The sequence below is a fragment of the Argiope bruennichi genome, chromosome 3, assembly GCF_947563725.1.
Source record: "Argiope bruennichi chromosome 3, qqArgBrue1.1, whole genome shotgun sequence".
Taxonomy (NCBI): Eukaryota; Metazoa; Arthropoda; class Arachnida; order Araneae; family Araneidae; genus Argiope; species Argiope bruennichi.
The window spans coordinates 111280446-111290292 of NC_079153.1; the positions used below are offsets into that span (position 1 = coordinate 111280446).

The 9847-nt window shown below is 31.8% G+C and overlaps 1 long non-coding RNA gene across 1 annotated transcript in view; it reads right to left on the reverse strand.

Annotated features, from left to right (window-relative positions):
• The window catches only part of LOC129962583 (uncharacterized), a 48893-nt gene extending 42041 nt beyond the window's left edge, over positions 1-6852 (reverse strand). The window contains exons 1-2 of the long non-coding RNA XR_008783925.1: positions 6763-6852; positions 5296-5403 (exon numbers count right to left, since the gene is read on the reverse strand). This is a non-coding gene — a long non-coding RNA (uncharacterized LOC129962583). The remainder of the gene's footprint in view (positions 1-5295; positions 5404-6762) is intronic.
• Between the last annotated feature and the right edge of the window lie 2995 nt (positions 6853-9847).

Sequence of the window (9847 nt, forward strand, 5' to 3'; positions counted from 1 at the left end):
AAATCGGATAAGAATCTACATTTGAGGCGTTGTACCAAATTCCTCGAAATGTTTCCAGAAAAGTTCCATTACTTTCAGTATTGCATGCGAAAATACAAATCGACAGACTGTCATTTCTGAAAGATTTAGCTCAAAATCGGATAAGAATCTACATTTGAGGCGTTGTACCAAATTTCTCGAAATATTTCCAGAAAAGTTCCATTACTTTCAGTATTGCATGCGAAAATACAGATCGACAGACGGTCGTTTCTGAAAGATTTAGCTCAAAACCGGATAAGAATCTACATTTGAAGTGCTGTACATAATTCCTCGAAATGTTTCCAGAGAAGTTCCATTACTTTCAGTATTGCATGCGAAAATACAAATCGACAGACTGTCATTTCTGAAAGATATAGCTCAAAATCGGATAAGAATCTACATTTGAGGCGTTGTACCAAATTTCTCGAAATATTTCCAGAAAAGTTCCATTACTTTCAGTATTGCATGCGAAAATACAGATCGACAGACGGTCATTTCTGAAAGATATAGCTCAAAATCGGATAAGAATCTACATTTGAGGCGTTGTACCAAATTCCTCGAAATGTTTCCAGAAAAGTTCCATTACTTTCAGTATTGCATGCGAAAATACAAATCGACAGACTGTCATTTCTGAAAGATTTAGCTCAAAATCGGATAAGAATCTACATTTAAGGCGTTGTACCAAATTTCTCGAAATATTTCCAGAAAAGTTCCATTACTTTCAGTATTGCATGCGAAAATACAGATCGACAGACGGTCATTTCTGAAAGATATAGCTCAAAATCGGATAAGAATCTACATTTGAGGCGTTGTACCAAATTCCTCGAAATGTTTCCAGAAAAGTTCCATTACTTTCAGTATTGCATGCGAAAATACAAATCGACAGACTGTCATTTCTGAAAGATATAGCTCAAAATCGGATAAGAATCTACATTTGAGGCGTTGTACCAAATTTCTCGAAATATTTCCAGAAAAGTTCCATTACTTTCAGTATTGCATGCGAAAATACAGATCGACAGACGGTCGTTTCTGAAAGATTTAGCTCAAAACCGGATAAGAATCTACATTTGAAGTACTGTACATAATTCCTCGAAATGTTTCCAGAGAAGTTCCATTACTTTCAGTATTGCATGCGAAAATACAAATCGACAGACTGTCATTTCTGAAAGATATAGCTCAAAATCGGATAAGAATCTACATTTGAGGCGTTGTACCAAATTTCTCGAAATATTTCCAGAAAAGTTCCATTACTTTCAGTATTGCATGCGAAAATACAAATCGACAGACTGTCATTTCTGAAAGATATAGCTCAAAATCGGATAAGAATCTACATTTGAGGCGTTGTACCAAATTCCTCGAAATGTTTCCAGAAAAGTTAAAATTACTTTCAGTATTGCATGCGAAAATACAAATCGAAAGACTGTCATTTCTGAAAGATTTAGCTCAAAATCGGATAAGAATCTACATTTGAGGCGTTGTACCAAATTTCTCGAAATATTTCCAGAAAAGTTCCATTACTTTCAGTATTGCATGCGAAAATACAGATCGACAGACGGTCATTTCTGAAAGATATAGCTCAAAATCGGATAAGAATCTACATTTGAGGCGTTGTACCAAATTCCTCGAAATGTTTCCAGAAAAGTTCCATTACTTTCAGTATTGCATGCGAAAATACAAATCGACAGACTGTCATTTCTGAAAGATTTAGCTCAAAATCGGATAAGAATCTACATTTGAGGCGTTGTACCAAATTTCTCGAAATATTTCCAGAAAAGTTCCATTACTTTCAGTATTGCATGCGAAAATACAAATCGACAGACTGTCATTTCTGAAAGATTTAGCTCAAAATCGGATAAGAATCTACATTTGAGGCGTTGTACCAAATTTCTCGGAATATTTCCAGAAAAGTTCCATTACTTTCAGTATTGCATGCGAAAATACAAATCGACAGACTGTCATTTCTGAAAGATATAGCTCAAAATCGGATAAGAATCTACATTTGAGGCGTTGTACCAAATTCCTCGAAATGTTTCCAGAAAAGTTCCATTACTTTCAGTATTGCATGCGAAAATACAAATCGACAGACTGTCATTTCTGAAAGATATAGCTCAAAATCGGATAAGAGTCTACATTTGAGGCGTTGTACCAAATTTCTCGAAATATTTCCAGAAAAGTTCCATTACTTTCAGTATTGCATGCGAAAATACAAATCGACAGACGGTCATTTCTGAAAGATTTTGCTCAAAACCGGATAAGAGTCTACATTTGAAGTGCTGTACCAAATTCCTCGAAATGTTTCCAGAAAAGTTCCATTACTTTCAGTATTGCATGCGAAAATACAGATCGACAGACGGTCATTTCTGAAAGATTTTGCTCAAAACCGGATAAGAGTCTACATTTGAAGTGCTGTACCAGATTCCACGAAATGTTTCCAGAGAAGTTCCATTACTTTCAGTATTGCATGCGAAAATACAGATCGACAGACGGTCATTTCTGAAAGATTTTTCTCAAAACCGGATAAGAGTCTACATTTGAGTTGCTGTACCAAATTCCTCAAAATATTTCCAGAGAAGTTCCATTACTTTCAGCACTGCATGCGAAAATACAGATCGACAGACGGTCATTTCTGAAAGATTTAGCTCAAAACCGGATAAGAGTCTATATTTGAGGTGCTGTACCAAATTCCTCGAAATATTTCCAGAAAAGTGTCATCATTTGCAGTATTTGTAATGCAGTAATTTAAATAATAAAAACAATTGGTATAAATATACAAGGATGAAGATTATAATATCTTCATCCTTGCATATTTGTACGAACATCAGCGACATTCGCATTAAAGTAATATTTCCTCGCAGGAAAGGAAGTGCCCACTCCAAGTAAGCAGAGAGGATACTTTTAATGCAAAACTTACAAAGGGAACGTTGGAAATCATATTTTGATTTACTTCAAGGTATATAAGACTGTTTACTGTATCCAATTCCACTCTACCTGAGCACCCATTGCAACAATAATAATACTTCTATGGCATGACTGAATAGCTACTGGATAAATACCGCACCTACGTGATTCCTTTTTTAACAAAGGCCGTATACAATAAGTTTACGCAAACATACATATATGGGGGGGGAGATGAAATCCTCTCAATCCGTAGTATCCCTCCAACACTATTTTCTTTCCGGGCAAAATCAAAATTGCTTATGGTGTTTTGGCCTTACACTCTACAGCATTATTGTTCCAAACCTTGGCCTCGTGGGACCTAGGAAAAGCAGCGGCAGAAACGCATGGATATGGATATATATGAAAGGGGGAAGGGGAAAGACTGGCTAAAGTATAATATTATCAAATCTTTACGGATCATAGCTCCGATTGCTACATTACCTTTCTTTTTTGATATCGGTGAAATACAGCCAAAGCACACATTTTTGGCCTATTATTCATACAACAGGGTGCCCTCTTCCCCCCACTTTAGGGGTGGTTCGAAGCCCCTCAAAAGTAGATCAATAATAAGAGTACAAAGGAGGTTGGGGTTTATAACCGAGGGGTAAAAGAGGGTTTGGGTAGAAGCGGACCAGAGAATGGATGAATAGAGTTTGGGAAGCCCCAACATAGGGGGTTCGAAATCCAACCTCCCTCCCCGTTTTGGGGATTTACTCGACCCCAAAGTGTAATTGGAAGCAGTTATTCCAAAAAGATCTAACCTCTGCAGTAAAAAGGAAAAACAACATCTATGTACATGATATATTGAAAAATTATCAATAAATAGGGTTTATGCATCAAATTAAAAATAGTTAGCATTAGAAAGTAGCTATTAAAAAAAAAATCTAACCTCTGTTAAAATCAAATAACAGCAGTTTTTAAAAGCATATTTGTCAGCGTATTAAAAAACAAAACGTTTATAATTTAATTTTTTTTTTTCTGTTTAGTCTTAAATTTATAATTCATTATTATAAATACTACCGCCTTCGGCCACCATCAACAAAAAGATTGTTGTATTTCATTTCAGTCAAATCTCGTAAGCATTTGATATTCATAATTCCTTTAGCAAAGAATTTTTTTGTACCAAAATGTAAAAGCTGTTAATGCTGCGTTTTTAAAAATTGCTTCATATTTCCACATAAATATTCCTAATGGAATTAGTTCATTGATAGAGTCTTTAAAAACTAATGGATAATCTAATTTCTTCTTGTGCGTTGTTTTTAATGATACTGTAACGATATTTTGCAATTCTTTATGTAAAATGCGCGCATAATAAGTCGAATATTTATTTCTTAGCTTTCAACAACTGGAAAAAAAATCATGTGATTAAATATTTGATACAACAAAGAAAATAATTTGAATTTCTAGCAACAATGAAAAATAATGTTAAAAATTACTGCGCAAAAATATGGGTGATGGAACTAATGGGTAAGAACTGGATGACAACTAAATAGGTATTAACAAAAAAAAAAAAAAAAAAAAAATTAAAAAAAAAAATTAGGATAATTTTTGTGCAGCACTTAGTTCGAAAACTTGCAATAGAAAAGTGCCAGAATCTGTTTATTTTAAATTAATATTCCAAATTAAATTTTTTCGAAGTATATATTGACCAAATTTGATAGCACTAGCTATAACGGTCTATCCTATAGAGAGTCGATACCCACATACACACAGACGCATACATTCATTTTGTTAATGTTAGACATATGCAGAGGTTATGAGATCTTTAAATAAATTTTTTTAAGTCTACTATGACGGATTTTAATTCCCTCTTCATGGGGAATTAAGATTTGATTACATAAAATGATTAATTGATAATTTAGTTCTGAAATTTTTAAAAAAAAATAGAATGCGAGAGAATTATTGCCATTGAGAGCACTTAAGTATACAGAATTTTAGAACGCTTGCACATAAAAAAAAGTAAAAAATCGATTAAAAAATTTTATTATTACAACATGAAACAATGAAAGTTAAACAAAAGTGAGTAAAAATTGTGTATATGTTTATAGTAACAGATACAGTCTATGCAGTCAACAGATATTCTATGCATAAAATCAGCATTCAACATTATGAATACTTGGCGTTTCCTCTTTTGCGCTAAGGTTAAATTTATATTCTTGATGACATAATTTTTTGAGAAATGTGAGTAAGATTTTAATGCATTGCATTAAAAAATACTTTTTTTAAAGTCACATTGCCAATAAAAAAGTAAAAAAGTGACTTTTTCACTGAAAATTTTTACTATTCCACTTACAGTTGATTAAACTTAACATAAGATCAATGGGGTTGATTTATGTTTACCTGATAGGACAGCGAATATATCACGCCATTTTCACATGATGCGTTTTGATGAAGGAAATAGAATGTACCGAGGATGGATAAAGGATGCAACCAAGGAAGCGTCGACAGCTAAGGAAAACCAAGAAATGTGGAATTAGCTACTGAACGACAAGTGCAATTTGATTCGTAAATCTGAAGCCATATAAACTGACACTTTTCAAAAAAACATTATTAAGGTGAACTTTTTGACTAAATTATTAATTTATCCAGTTATCATTAACATTGAAATCATTTCCACGAGAGCAAAAGTAATTCTATTGCAGCTTTGTATCATTCCTTTGAGTAAAACTAGTCAAATACATATATATTCATTTCTCAGAGGTAGATTTTCGTCTAGGTCTAGGGCCATTGGACTGAAAAAAAAAAAAAAAAAAAACCGCAGGTGTGTTCATTTTTTTTAAAAAATTTGTTAGCCAGGCTGTAAAATAAATCAATTTGTAAGCAATATAAGGTTTTTGAATTAAAAAAAAAATATTAGAACTACAGTGTGTGTACACACTGAGTTATTAAAATATATTTTTTTTACAATTGGGAAATTGATTATTTATTAACTGCATATGTTATATTTAATTTGATAGGTCATGTAAAATAATGACTTTTAATGTTATATTTGTTTATAATCTTTCATGATAGTAAGTTAATGCAATACAAATGTAAATAATTACATATTTTATATACAAATATAAATGATTACATTTGTATATAAAGAAACTATTAGCTAATAATTATCGCTAATTTTCCGAGACTTTTATGATCTAGTTTTAGTTACTCTATAATATACATTTAAAAAAAAGATATATATATCTTATAAAATTACCGAAATAAAATATTAATTAAAATAAATTATTAGCATGTTATTTAAATTAAAAATGGGTAGAAATGTGAAAATAAATTGATCAGTTATAAAAAGAGGTGCAAAATGTCTAAACTGTTTATTATAGTTCTTTTCTTTGATAGATTCGCAAGAAAAATTCACAGAATCAAATAAATGGGATTCGATGAAGATACCTATATTTCACAGAACATGAATCGATATATTTATATATTAAAGATCAATTAGTTGCAATCATATTTATACTTGAGTGGCCACAATTTATCTTGCAAATATAAAAATTATCTTAAGATATATTCATCTAGTATTAATAATTTTCATTTCATAATTATAATAAACAGTCCTAATTGCAAAGCAAAAGAATTTAAAGTAATGAAAAGAAAGAATGTAAGAAGAATTTTAATGATGTAAATGAATTTTACATCATTAAAAGCTGGTAACCAGATGCGAGTTTCAAGCTAAGTATTGGATATTGCGATTAGTATATAATACAGAAATCATACAATCAATAACAATGAATGCATTCACTTTTTATGCATCATTTACTAATATTTTTTCCAAGTATGAAAGAATACTTTTATTTGGACAATTCTGACCTCTTGTTATCTGTCGTATATTCCATTCAGGAGCACTTCTTTTCAACGTATTTATTTAATCCATAAGTCAGCAGTTTTATTTCGTTTCGGTTTTAACATGCATTTTACAGCAGGAATATTAAGAACAAACGCTACATCATGACAACTGTATTGCATAACGATCCACACAAAAGAATGAAAACTGTTGCCACCAAAGGAAGTAAAATAAATACAACAATAAATTCACAAATCTAGGGTTTATTTTTGAAGATTCCTTGCGAACTTTTTAAATGTCCATATTGGTTTTTCGAATTCTTACGCGTTGCAATATGGTCTATGACTGAAATATTTTTGTAATACTCAGAATCCATTTCAATATATTCTACTTTCGGAGTACTAATTCATGCATTTTCAAGGATGCATCTAACTGAAAATGGAGACCGCACAGATCAGTGGTGAGGTTTCAGATTTGAGCAGGAAAATTTCAGGTTCGATTCTCAATTCTACCAAACATCTACCATAAGGCCGACCTGGTACACTTTAAATCTGATGTCGAAGATCAAATATCCTTCTTATGTAATTCGGAAGCTTAGGTCTGTTGGCGTAGGTTTTGGCTGACCATTGTTCAAAATGATGAAGTCCGTCTTAAAATAAACCTCTTGTTGTTTCAAAACGGTGTAATAAACTCATCTAATATTAAATTGCCAAACAATATATCTTTAAATGCATGTTTATAGCAACATAATATTTTCGTCCCAATGCAATTGGGAAATATTTACGGCAGCACATGGTTTATTCCTTAAAGGGCGCCCAGTACAAAGAATCTTTTCTATGGGAATTATAATCTTATAATAAAAAAATAAAAAATGTGGCGGATATATTGTCGCTTTCAAACACGATGGCATAGGGGATTTATGGGGAAAGTCTGTGAGACGCAATAATATTATTCGCATTTCTGTCCTCCTTTGTTGTTTTCACCCTTTTCTTAGTTTCTGTTTAACATCATACATAATACAGGTACAGGATTCATAATATACAAGTATCATTGTGGCCAGGAGTCCCCCCCCTTTATTTTATAAAATTAATATACAATTATTATTATAAAAATACATAAAATACTATAATATACATTCCAATAAAAAAAATGAAATTATCCTAAAATTATTTTCGAAATATCTTTCCTGTAATCGTAACGCTATATGTCTTGCCAGTGAAAAGTAATAAGGCGTTCAATAAGAAACATAGATAGAAAATTGCATTCAATTATATTCATTAGTGCCATTTTATGTTAACAATACGGGGACATCTTTAAACCCATAGTCTTGAATATTAACCTTATATATCAAAAGCAATTGAAATAATTGAAGGTAATCTGATTTTATAAACAGCAATTGACATTTTCTACGAACTTTAATATATGCTTGATGTCATTTACCAATCTTGCCGGATTACTAATAGCTGTATACATCCGCTCAACATAAATTGTCACTAAATCATTTGCATGCTCTAAATTAGGTAATAATAAGCAGAAATGAGCAAATAAAAGTTGAAAAAGAAATCCAATGTGAGCAACATTTTTCTCTTTTTCAAAATCAAAGAGTTTTAAAATGTTAGGGGGAAAAAAAGTATCCTTTTCGCTTACATTTGAAAAAAAAATCGAAATTAATCAAACATTCTATATTAGGCAAGGATATAGACAAAGATTTGACACATTATTCCATCATAATTTTTGGCATAGTTCTCAAATCAAATGCATTATAATATTCGGCAAAAGAAGACATCGTGTTGTTGCTTTAGTATTGTCTGACACAAAAATAAATGACAATTTGACGATTTCCACAATCACCTCAGAATCAGAGATTTCACATTATGATTCTTTAAAAAATAAATAATTATAAAACTGACTTCGTAGCAAAAAAAGTGGGTTCTCTAAAATTAATGTTAATAGTGTAACTTTTAATAATCAGAAAATGAATTTGAAATTTATTAGGTGGATTTTTATTTTCATAAAGTATTTTATTGTGAAATATGTTAGTTTATTGCTCTTGAATGTATTTTATTACTGCATTATTGCAATTGCTATTGCCATTTCTAAATACTTAAATGCTGCTGTAATTGCTGAATATATTATTTTGTTGCTATTGTTATTGTTGAATGTGTCACATAATTGCAATTGCTATTTCTAAATACTTAAATGCTATTGTTATTGCTGAATATATTGTTTTGTTGCTATCGCTATTGTTTAATATGACTTTATTGCTGAATGTGTCAGATTATTTTTTTTGTTAGAAATGTTACATAATTTATATTGTTATTGATGAATGTATTGTATTAAATATTTAATGTACTACTTACATTTTCTTTCTTATATTACAGCTGTACTAACTACTTGGTCCCTTTCTGCTTATCTGACCTCGTGAAGGGTTTCCCTTCCTTTCGGGAAGTCTGGCCAAGCCCTATAGAACGTGGGGTATGTTTGGGTATACCGAACGTCCCCAGGGTGGCTTACCCAAGGGAAGCGGTGCACCATGCACTATCCATCTAGATACTAACCGACGATTCGATTCCACTACCCCCTCCTCCTTCAGATGTGTTCATATCGTTTTTCCCCACCCTTGCGACCCTCCCCTCTCAGCTTATCATTGTTCGCTGGCTAGTCATTCATGCAGTCCTCAAATCCGATTTTCGTCGAGGATACGTGAAAAATTCAGAACACGGCTCCCTACCCAAATCGAACGTCAAGAAATCTGCTGAGGGGGTCATTGCAGGGGCTTACTACAAGATCTGCTTATATCTGAAGAGAGCAGGCTGCTTTCAAGTACTTAAAAATCCTACGATTTGTTGCAAAGTATGCAAATGCAAGTTTATATTGTTCGTGTTCTATTTTTGCACCCCAAAAGTAAGAAAGTAAGGGGGAAAAAAGCAATGGACATTTTTTATTTTATTTTCTGGATCATTACTATAACTGAACAACTCGAATTTGCACAATTTCCGCATTACCATTTACTGTAATATTTTTGTGATTTTTTTTCAAGTTATTTCTGATTTTTGACGCTATATAAAAGATGTATTTGTTAATTAACGTAAAGATTTTTGATATCTGGTT